This window comes from Cricetulus griseus, chromosome 3 (assembly GCF_003668045.3).
Source record: "Cricetulus griseus strain 17A/GY chromosome 3, alternate assembly CriGri-PICRH-1.0, whole genome shotgun sequence".
NCBI lineage: Eukaryota > Metazoa > Chordata > Mammalia > Rodentia > Cricetidae > Cricetulus > Cricetulus griseus.
Window position 1 is genome coordinate 103181015 of NC_048596.1, and position 12504 is coordinate 103193518.

Below are 12504 nucleotides of genomic sequence, written 5' to 3' on the forward strand. Positions count from 1 at the left end.
AAAATTGGTGTTTGCCCATAACTGAATGACTTTTTATTTCTCTTTGAAAAAAATTCAATATATTGTTGAAATCCAAGCAATAAAATCAGCTTTCCTCTTTTTTCATACAGTTGATACTTCAAACATTTACTTATAGCCAGTTCAGATTCCTACAGACTGCTCTCAAACAGAAGAACCCAGCTTTGACATCAGTCAACATGCCTTAGCCCCAGAAATATTGCAGGCTAGGTGAAGAGGTGGAGCAAGGGCTCTAAGGGTGAGGTCTTCATCAACTGCCCCCAAGGCCATAGCCAGTCACTCTTTCTTTGTGGTGGTGGCTCACAGGGGTGTCCTGCAGGGTCAGAGACTGGGTGCTGACATTAGGCAGGACAGACCATATTGTGGACTTGGAAGAAAATGTACAAAGAAAATTAAATAATGGCTTCACTGGCTAATTAGTATGTGTGGTCATTTCTGACAACTGATGGGTTGTCAGTGGTGAAGGAGAGTCTCAGAGGAAAATACACACATATAATGTTTCTATAGGTCCTCTGAGTCATAATGTTTGGTGTCTTTGACTCCTAAAGGTGTCTGTCTGAGTCTTGTCCTCCATCCTCTTTTCCTTGTCCTATAGCAGAGCTGAGGCAAATGTGCCCGGGAACAGGTGCTTTGATCTCTGCTGTCTATTTGCTAAGCAAATGGGGATAAACCACAGAGTCCCTCCAAGTGTCCTCAGCTCACTCAGTTTATGAGACCTTGTAATGGAAGTTCTTTCTAACAAATCTACCAACCAAACCTCCATGCAAGAAATACCATAATACTGGCTGGGCGTTGGTGGCTCACACCTTTAATCCCAACACTTGGGAGGCAGAGGCAGGTGGATCTCTGTGAGTTCGAGGCCAGCCTGGTCTCCAGAGCGAGTGCCAGGATAGGCTCCAAAGCTACACAGAGAAACCCTGTCTCGAAAAAACAAAACAAAACAAAACAAAACAAAGAAATACCATAATAGAGAACACGAGCCACAGAGAATAAGAAGGGGCACCTCACCTCCACCACCCCTGAATGTTTGCTTCTCTGGCTATACTGTTCTTTTAGCCTTGACTTCCAATCCCCAAATCAATCATTTCTGACTTCTTGGTAGCAAGATACCCCTGAAATGCAGCCTTACAAGTACAGACCACATTTTGTAAAACTGATAGATCAAAGCAAGCCTGAACAGCCATCCTGTTCCAAGGAAGACATGGAAGACACAGGGGTGGAACACTGCACTTTGAACAAGGTCTTGCACCTGGGAAATGCATGACTAGGCAGGACCAGGCATATATGTACTCTGAGGAGGTACAGTAGGAAGATGAAAGATGATCCACTAAATCTGTCACCATCTCCACTTTGACATACTCACACAAGTTAGAAAAGGCCACGGGCAACACATCACTCACATCTCAGGTTCTTACTATGACTTCAAGCGGCTACAGCATCTGGGGCAAAAACAAATTCTAGGGTTTTCTGGAATTTCTCTCATCTCTTTCTGACTTTTGCCACATGTTACTCTTTCTAGTCCACCAAATGGACAGGTAACATGGGGGTTGGGGACTGAGTTAAAGTCAGGTTCAGCTTTTTGCCCTTCAGTATCACTAAATAACAGAGGCCTATTCTGGGGCTCAATACTCAATACACAAAGATTCATCACACATTTCTCCACGGCCTCAAGCAGAAGAGCTAGCCAGAGACTCTGGGCCTCTATTTGCTCATTTGTAAAATGGGGGCCAGCAATATGGGCTGCACGTTACAGTTAGCCTAAGGAACACTGATGTGCCAACATCTAACACTAGTGTGCGACATATACCAGATCTCCCCGCACTTATTTTTCTTCTTGAATCTTTGCTCAGAACTACTGCCCTCCCTGCCCCCTCCCCCCTTGCTAAGATTTGCCTTTCATCCCAACTTTTTCGTGGCTGACACATCTGTAAGATTCATGGACTGTTGAACTGTTCCCTAACTAGTTTTCCAACATTCTCCAGCTGTATGGAAATTGAGGCTCCCCTCCCCCCACTGCATGGTCAGACTGAACACTACTTCCTTAATCTGTGTTTTACTTTGCCTTAGCTCCTTCCCTCTCATGGTCTTTGCGTTATTATGCTTTATATGTCTAGTTCTTATTCTAGAAGTAGCTGACTGATTTATTATGCGAGTTCCCTTAAAAAGGGAGAAAACAGATGTCATACAAAGTCCCTCAAGGACTGGGGCTACTCGGGAGCCAGTATCTCTAACAGTTGAGGCAGGGGAATTCTCCTATCAGAATCCCTGTGGTTCCCAGATGGAAATGGCTCTTTTGTGGCTCCCAAAGCAGCCAATTCCTCATACTGCTGCCAAGGACCTTCCATTTCAGGCAGAAGATAGATATAAGTGGCAGATGACAGCCTTAACTGGAAGGTGACCAGGGCGATGGTGTGATAGTCTGTGGTGAACAAGCTCACGTGTATGCCTCCTTCCTCTGTGTGTCTCCCAGAACAGGACCTCTTGGTGCCTGTCTCTAACCTACAGGTAGGATTGCTGGACCTCCACAGCCCTTTCTGCTTTCTTCCCCTTAGTGCCAGTGTATTGCTTCGGAAAAGACCACAAGACCAAGATGAGAGTGGTTTCAGTAACTAAATCACCAAGGCCAGGGCAGACAGATAGACACAGATAAAGCTGCTCTTTTGGAGGCTATGCTTAGGGGAACCTGAGCCATCTCCATTGATAAGGAGAACTTGGCTTTCTTCCCTGCTTCTCCCTTTCTTCCCTCCTTTCTTCTTGCTTTCCTTCAGCCGTGCCTTCTTGTGCTTTTGCTTGTTTCCGTGTTTGGGGATGGGCTCAGGACCTTGCACATGCTGGGCAAGTACTCTGTCACTCAGTTGTATCTCAAGTCTGTCTTTCAATGGATTTTTTTTCTGAATACTGCTTCTGAGGGCTTAAGAGCCTAGCCAAAGGACATGGGAGCCTTAGACAGGGCTTTCCAATTCAAATGACAGATTCTGGTCCACAGTAAGTTACAGGCTTGAACCACTGGGAAGGGACATTCCAAGGGCTGGGCTGGGGAAACCTGGAGCTAAGAAGACAATAGCTATGTCCACGAATGAGGGCATCAAACTCAAAGCAGCCTATTACATACTGGCAGTAGATGTGTATGCTCACTGATATTTATGTGAGTTTATCTTGTGTTCAAAATTTATCCTATTGCATACAATTTTTTATTACATCTCTGTTTTACAAATAGCAAAACAAAAGCCTAGGGGACTTGGTGGCATAAACATGGTCAGACAGCTAGTGAGAAGATCATCAGGATCCTCACTGATCCAGGTGAACTCATGTCACATGACTCCTAGGGAATCCTGAGTAGGATGATGGGCAGAGGGACATAGGCAAGTTCAGTATGGAGGGTTTCACAGGGACCTATCAACCTCTGAGAAGAGACAGAGTATGTCGATGACGACAGTCATTGTAGCTACCCTGCATGGCTTTCTAGAAGCAGAAGCACAGAGACAGCTCCTTGTGTCTCCTGCTAAAATGACTCCCAGCTTTGTGCTTCTTACTGGGATTTGCTGGCAATTGCCTGAAGGCAAATCAGTCCCATGAAACATAACAAGAGTTCTGACTATTTCAGCTAACAGAGTCTAGGGGCTCCACACTCTTCCTTGGGGAATTGACTGAAATGAATATTTGTTCCCCATATTTACATGTTATGTTCCTCTTCCTTGAAACATGTCTGGACAATGACTAATCTACTATGAAGGCATAGGAAAAATTTCCAATTCCTGCTACCATAGCTAAGGAGGGGAGACTGCAAGAGTGGGAGCCACAGTTTTATGCTCTGTCAGGATAATAAAGCCTTTGATGTTTTAGAGTGTGAGAGGGGATTGTAACATTAGGAGACAACCTGGAATGATCGTGTTCAGCATGCTACCTAGGATAAGTTTTCTTAATAAAACAGCAGCTTGGATAACAAATGTTTGCTAATTTAATAAACCTAAGCTACACACATCACACACGAAAAGGAAAGGATGCCAAAAGGTGGGTTTGAGGAGATCGAGTCATACTGGGCTTTCTAGTTCCCTGGTTTGGATTACTATGACCTTAGGCAAGCCATCCAAACTCTGTAAGTTCCTTCCTCTGTGTAGAGTGGGTGATAAGGCCTTCCTTGTTTTGGTTGTGAGGATTAATTGGAATTGTGTATGTAAAGCACCCAGCAAAGTTCCCGACATGTAACCTGCACTCAATAAGTAGTAATTATTATTATCTCATTAGCCCTAACTCCACCCAAGGCAGTAACCCTTTTTAAAAGACAACAAACTAGAGAGCTATCAGGTCACTTCTTGAATAAATATTTGTTGGCTGGTTTTGTAATTAGTTGACTACATACCCGGGAGACGTACATGCATACACACACTCTCCAGTAAGATTTCTCAAGTCTTCTAGAGGAAGGAACTGTCTTCTCAGACCACACCTCACTGCACTGGCTGACAGTTAATGGTTAAAGCCCTAGCACGGAGCCAGACCTTGTGTGGTTTCTCTCCAGTACCTGCTATGTTTTCTTAGCTATTTTTTTTTTAAATGGCACAGACTCTTTTGAAGAACTTCCCAGAACACTGCATAACCATGGAACTTGTAACTCAGGAGCATTGTGAACCTGGTGGAGATCTTTGTGCACTTGGGGCAGAGCACATCTAAGCCAGCATCTCACCAAAAAGGGTTGTAAATTGCTGCTCTCTCCAAGTATCCCTCTTTCCCTCTCCTCCCATAATTTCAGAAGAGACACGGTGGGAGCAGTGACCTTGCTTCCTATTCCCTAGGCTTTGGTTTCACCATTGGAAACTGGACGAATTAAGATCAACAACGTTGCAGTACACTTTGACAATTAACTAAAATTTACAGTTCACAGTGCAAATTCTACTTTCCCCGTCTAGTGTGTCCTCAAGCCTCAGTTTCCTTGGGAACAAAATGGAGATGATAACCATACCCACCTTGTAGGACAAAAGTAGACAGGGACAATGCATGCTGATGCTTAGCACAGTGCCTGGTACAGAGTAAACACAGAATTAAAGACGTTTACTGTCATTTTTCTCTTATTGTAGCTATCCTCCTGCCCTATTTCTTTCCATGAGTCACTGTCATCTGCCACTTTTCCATTTAGAGAGTGCTTCAGAATTTACACTCTGGTCTAGACTCTGCAGTCCTGAATGTTATGCCTGAGGTATCAGGCGGGGGCACTTTACCCTAGATAGATTTAGAAAAACAGTCAATATGCCAGACCTCACCTCAGAGGAGTCTTAAAAGGCATTTATGAAGTCTTAGTGAAAACTTAGAACAATTTAAAATATTGACCTAAAAATCGTTGACTAGTAGTAGATTAAAAATCATAATAAAGGGACAGCCAGAAGAAGCAAAAGCTAGTGATTTCTTGATGCTTCACACACACATATATATGGAGAGAGAGAGTTTTAATGTCCTGGATCCTTTGTTAAGGGTCTTCTCCAGCCCCTCTTCCTTTAAAAACTAAACATGCACTGAGGTGTTACTTGTGTAGGCCTTGTGCTAAGCACTGGGAAAAGAAAACAAGTAAGCCAACGGTCCTTCTGCCCTCTAGGGGCTCACATTCTAAAGGGGCAAATTTATACAAAGAATACAAGTCGCCCAACAGAGATAAGACAAGCCATAGCATCAGATCCTATGTTGGATAATAAGAAGTAAAAGATATTTTCCAGAGAAGGTGACACTTATATGGAGCACTTTTCAGCCATTTTTATTAAACAGTTTTGCTGGTTATAAAATTAACACATAGTCATTACAGAACACTGGGAAAGCACAATATCAGAAAACTAAAACACTAACCATTTTCTTACCACTAGAGGCAATGACTGATACATTCCAGAGCATTTCTCTATTAATCTTTCAACCCACAAATTCAACCAATCTATGTATAATAAGAAAGATCTTGTTCAATTAACAGTAAACACAAGCACTTTACATTGAGCTCAGTCCAAAAGAATAACTCTGGATCTTTGCTTTGGTGACCAAGCCCAGGAGGTGAGGAACCAGGCCTGGCCTCAAGAAGAAATTGATGTTGAGTTGGATGTTGCTGAGCAAGTTGCATCCGAGGTGCCCATAGAGCATCCCAACTAGAGATAGAGGCTGGAGACATTGCAAAACTGGATTCAGCACTCAGAAGACAGCTCAGTCCTACAGAGTTCTCAGCAAACAGTCAGTGGTTGATGCCATGGGGATGGAGGATGTCCCACAGGGAGGGTGTGCAGGGTGAGCAGAGAGATGACTAGGGTAAGGCCCCTGCCCTCTAGAAGCTCACAGTCTAGTTGTGTTCAAGTGCAAGTCATTTACCCCCAGCTAGATTGTAAGCTCCTTGAGGGCAGTCACCACTTCAAACACAGCTGTCCCTCGTCAACCAAGGGGGATAGATTTCTGTAAACCCCTGGGGCAGGAGAAGTCAGGCTTGAGGAATTTAGGACCTTCTTGGGGAAAAAACAGGGTTAGGGGGATGAAGTCACAAATGAACTTCTGAAACCATATTTTACACTGATAGAAAATTGACAATGGCAGCATACTAAAAACATTTAAAATCTGTGAAAATTAAACATGTCAACATATCAACATATATTAACAGCGTACACTTTACAAGTTACTTTAATTGACTATTCATTTCTTCAATAGATTCCTCTTCATATCTTTAACAATATGTATATGGAATCATTCTTTAATTGTTAAGAGAAATACAATTGCATTTTGTTTTACTGTTCTCATCTTTAATTTTGTTTCTTGAGATACTGTCGATTGAACCTAAGACCTCATAAGAATTAGATAAATGTTCCACCCAGCCACATTCTTAGCCCAGTACTAGATATCTATGGCTTTTATGACTCTAGTCTATTGACTTTATTTCTTGGTCCCACATACAAATGCAAATACATGCCCACATCCTAACAGACAAGATCACTGCTGAGGTCTGACAGTCCCCCTGCCACTAACATCTTTCCCTCCCTTCATGGACATGTTCTTCCTCTGCTGTGCAACCCACCTACTTTGGGGCAAGTTTCATCAAGTCCCATTGGAACAGGCAGGCTTCTGCCTAACTTAGATCCTCTGTAGCTTTACAGAGTGTATAAAGGTAGAGTTATCAATATTATAGCTATATGGCATTCTTTTTGGAGACTTAACACATCCTTTACTTGCTTGCTTGGGGTGAATGCTCAAAGAACTCCTGTTGAACTTAGCAATTTATTAGCCCAAGGTAAAAGATGTGGACTGTTTTCCCCCTCTCTCTACTCACTGCTCCAAATGAATATTAAACCTTCACACAGCACAGATACTGAAATATTTGTAGGCACATTTAATTTTCCCGTCTGGCAGGTCGTGACAACAAGAAGCAACTAATAGATGCAATCTATCTGCATTCAGGAAGGTAATTTTGAGATACACATGACATTCTGTCAATAGAGTCAAGTGATATGGCTCTTTAGTGAGGAAATTCTCCATCTTTTCCAGCTCATGGACCACCTGGATAAATCCAAAGACCTGCTAACCATTGGTTCACATAGCATATTTATGACACAAAATTGTCACCTGGACTAAGTGGGAAGATGAACATTCCTGGATAAGACATCAGAATGACAATGTCTTTTCAATGAAACATTCAGGCACACTTATGCAGCCCTTTACAGTCTACAAATATTTCTACACACATTTTTATCTCACCTTTTCTTCACAGGACCCCTGTGGAGGTATTCAAGGGAGGTATAGATTGATATCTCCATTTTGCAAATGCAGAAACTGAGGCTTACCCTAAGGAAGCAGTCAGATGAGGATAATTGCCCAACCAGTGCTCTATTTCCTGTTGGCTTACAAGTGGAAAAGGAAAACTGAATTGGGGTGCCATCACACCACCACCATGGAATTGCCAGTGTCCAAGAGGCAGTGCCTGTACTTTCCTTCTCCCTCCGCCACAGCTGTCTTCCCTGGTCCACAGAACACCCTCTAGTGGCCATCTAGACTATCCACAGTCATAGAATAGTACTGTGGGTAGCAGAAGTGACACTTAGTACACACACACACACACACACACACACACACACACACACACACACACACACACGGATGCAAGCACGGATGCACGCACACGCACACCCCATCTCATTGTCCACCAACCCAGAACTGGGAAGGAGGCTTTGCTGCTTCTGTCTAAAAAATGAGGTAGATTGTAAAAACAAATAAATTTTCTCAGCTCCAAAGCTTAAAGTGGAAGAGTCTGGCTGAAGTCTACCAAACTTTTGGTAAGTAGCTGGCTTAAAATTTTAATTCAGCTTGATTAGTGTCAGCTTTTTGAGTATGCTTTCCTACCCTCTTGGGTAGGAGACCAAACCTTGAGTTTGCCTCTCTACTTCTAAGGACTAGACCCAGGTCATGATGTTCATAAGCCCCCTGGTGGCATTCCATTTAGTATTCTACCAAACACTCACCATAGGTATACCCTTTTGGAGAAGTACAAAACAGGCCCAGCAAGATACTGATCTTGATCAGGGTCATATGCCTACAGTGACAGAACCAGGATTTGAACTTGGGGGTGCTTGATCAGCAGGAGAGCTAGGATTTGAACTTGATTTTATTTTCTGGACAGAAACAGTCCCAAGAGTAATGATGCCTCTCACTAGCTTACCAGCCAAGTGTGCTCTGTGTTAGTCCCCCAGTTCTGCCCCACCATGGTTCAGGAAAAAGGGTCACCCTAACAGGGATCCTCATGGGCACTAAAGCAGACCACTTGACATTGTAGTTAAACATCTCCCATCAAAACAAAACAAAATAAAACCATTAAAAAACACAACAAAAAACCCTTCATGAGTGAAAAGTCTTATCTTAAATGAGTTCACTGAGACTCCTTAGTTTCAACTTCAGAAAACCCAAGACTTTCCATACCTAGGGAGTGAGGATGGGTCTACTCCTAGTTCACAAGCTCTGCAACTTGGCACGGAGCTCTAAGCAGAGGATTACATTAACTTTAATCTCAATTTTCAACAGAGGTTCCAGAAATGACACTCAGTACCACAGGCACACAGTGTCTCACTGTCTTTCCCAATGAGCTCAAGGAAAAAAAAAAGCCATATGTGCTGAATCAACTCTGGAGTCTGGAGATGACTGGCCTCGGGAGGCATTTGTTAGATGAAAGCAGTCCTCTTGCTGCCCAACATGAGTGTCCAGGAACTCAGCAGAGTGCATGCTCAGCACCAGCATGAGTCAGACATATGTAAGCACCCATTTCCACTGTGAACACATGCACCTGCATTTATACAATGGCTGCGGGTAGGCAGTGGCTTCAAAATTACATCTTTACAGCTTCAGTCTTTTTCTTTGGGGGGTTGAGGGTTGGATCTAGGGCATCGTACATGCTAAGCAAGCACTCTCCAACTGTGTTGTATGTTCAGCTCTCCAAATCTGCCTACTGCTTTTGGAGACAGAATCTAATTACATTGACCAATTTTGGGCTATGGTCCTCCTGCCTCAGACTTCTGAGTAGCTGGGGTTTCAAGCCTGTACCAATAGGCCTGGACTCGCTTTGACATAGTAACTCACTATGCCTTCCAATTTAATAAACATTAAAAATAAAAATTATATATCATAAAGCAGGTCCACATATACATAGCAGTGACCATGCTTTATCAGAGCTGTTTTTAATGATGTTGCTCAGAATGGTTTCCTCCCAGATGATGACTGAGAAGCTAATTTAAAAAAAAAAAATGGTGTCAAGTACCACAAGAGTAACAGAACTGTGCTGTTTTCTGGGATTTTGTTTTTTACTTTTTTGTTGTTGTGGTCTGTTTGTTTTTTGTTTTTGTTTTGTTTTTTTTTTAAATGGAGTGTGCTGGATGTCTCTACAATTTTGTTCAAATTACTGCAGAACCTGGAAAAGCTCTTGCTGCTATTGATGCATAACATATTGCCATTATTGCTCTTTTTATATAAATTATATATATATATGCTAATTGAAACTCAAATATGTGATGAATCCAAGGTGTTTCAGAGAGTGCTCACCTGTGCATGCAAATTTGATTTCATCTTTAGTAAGTAGTAAAGTTATATGCTTGCCAAAAAAAAAAATAAGTGACACACTGGAAGACAAATGTCACACAATTTCAATTTTATGTGTAACCTAGAAATGATGAACTTATGGGAACAGAGAGCAGAATTGTGGCTATTAGGCTTCAATGTGGGTCTTTTAACAATGGGGAAACGATTGGTTTAAGAATATAAAACTGCAGTTGGACAAGAGGAATGGACTCTGTGAAGTCTTGAGGTCTACTGAGAGCATGATAAATATGGTTGATAACAATATGCTATATTTTAAAAGTTGTGAGATAGCATACTTTAAGTGTTCTCAAAACAAAAATGATGAATAGGTGTGATATAACATGTTAATTGGTTTAATTTAGCCATGCCATTGTGAACATACTGTATTGTGTATCATAATTGTGCATGACTTTATTTATGAGCTAAATAAATGAATGAAAAAAATAAAAATTATAATGTCTACCCTTTACTAAATAGTGGAGCTACTTATTGGGAGGCTGCTGATAGTCAAGCACTCCAATAGGTACCTCCAATGAATTACTTGATTTAATGTTCACAAAAACCCAAAAGAAACTAATTCTTTGATTTTTTTTCAGGGGGGAAATTGAGGATCAAGATTAAGCACTTGTCCAAGGTCACACATTAGTAATGCCAGAACCAAAAGTCAAATTTGGTCCAACTAGTGGATGTCTGTGCTTTGGTGGGGGGAGGAGAACACAATAATGTTTTCAATTGTCAAAGAAAAATATTAGAAAGCATAACGAACATTTTAAACAGACATGGTTACTTCAGCAGAAATAACCACTATTAACATCCACAAATATATCAAATATACCGGTATGACTGATTGAAATAAAGCTACAGGTGCTTGAGTCTGAGGAATTCCTGCCTCATCTACATAGTAAGGTCCAGGGTAGAGCTACATGGTCAGACCCTGTATTGATAAAAAAGAAAGGGGCGCCAAAGAGATAAATCTAGATTTGATTTCTAGCATCCACATATTACCTAACAACCACTGGTAACTCCAATCCCAGTTGATCCAGTCCCTTCTTATGGATTCCAAAGGCACCGCATGCACAGACATAAATATGTGCAAAATAATCATACACATGAAAATTAATTATTCTTTTAATTACAGATTCAATTGGTAGGATGGTTTCTCCCTTTGCATTGCACCTGAACATTTCTCCACATCTTACAACCCCCACATACCTTATGGAACAGCTGCATACTATTCTGTGTCTGAGATGTCATAGCTAACTCTTCACATTGGGCAGGTAAAGGATTTGCAGCCCCTGTGAATATACATAAAGTAGATGTAATCCTTTCTGCCCACCCACTTTCTCTCCATCTGTAGTTATTTTCTCAGAATCTTCGGATTCCAGATGTGCTCTGAATTTTAGATCCTTGTCTAGAACCCTGACTTTGCAAGAGCATCCCCTAGGGTAGTTTCTAGAATACACACACAGCCCATTGTGGAGCAAGGACCAAAATCTCCAGTGGGGTAGGATACATGCTTTGATGACTCTGGTTCTAACCAGTTGCCAGTACTGATGTTCAGCTCTGCCCCTTCTCCTGGCTTGACTATACAGATGAGCTATTTTATGGGAGTAAAGGCCTACGAAAAGAATATTTTGCAGAGCCTCAGGACTGCAGGCAATCTCCTAGCTTCTCACTAGAAGCTCCTTCCACTGACTTGACCTCAGACACATCCACAGTCTTCTTGAACTCTTATTAACCTAGTATTGTTTGAATTCAATGGACTGTGTCTTGAATCAATTTATTTAAGGAGGGAAATGCATCCCATTATGATCATTTAAGAGACATCATCTTGTGGATTGAGAGAAAAAGTTTAAGAATGGGTGCCAGGAGAATCAAATGGTTACTGTTGCTTCCTAACCCAGACAGGCTTTTGTTAAACAGGGAGCTGAGAGAACGTCACTGAGGTATTAAATATCGACCAGCCCCAATATCAGGCTCCATCCTCAGCTAACTCACAAAGAGTGAAAAGAAATGAAAACCGACTTTATCACCACATGATTCAATGGTATTTAACTCCATGCTTAGGTACCCCACACAGCCATTTCCACCTGTCCCTGGTGGAAAACACTCATGAGCCTGACCTTCTCCATTTACATGGGAATAAAAAAGACCTAGAGGTTATGAGATAAAACTTAGCTGTATCTAAGCCTAGTAGTAAAGCTAGGCCAAGAATGCAAGCCTCCTTTATGCCTTTCTTATTTGATGGCTCTTGGATTTGTTCTTCAACTTTGGGCTGCGGCATTTGGAGGGAAAGAAATAGAGTTTACTTTTATATTTGTTTATAAAATCTCAAAGAGTATTATAACAGCAGAACCTGGCCCGAGAGCCTGTCTGTGGACCATTTTCTTGATTGTTAGTTGATGTTGGAGACCCACC

General features: G+C 41.9%; 1 protein-coding gene and 1 non-coding gene across 3 annotated transcripts in view; both read right to left on the minus strand.

Moving 5' to 3' along the window:
- The window catches only part of Tenm4 (teneurin transmembrane protein 4), a 719910-nt gene that overhangs the window by 670358 nt on the left and 37048 nt on the right, over positions 1–12504 (minus strand). The gene's annotated exons all lie outside the window — the stretch shown is intronic.
- Mir708 (microRNA mir-708) lies at positions 6286–6385 on the minus strand. The gene has a single exon (NR_105265.1). It is a non-coding gene; the product is annotated as a microRNA mir-708 (primary transcript).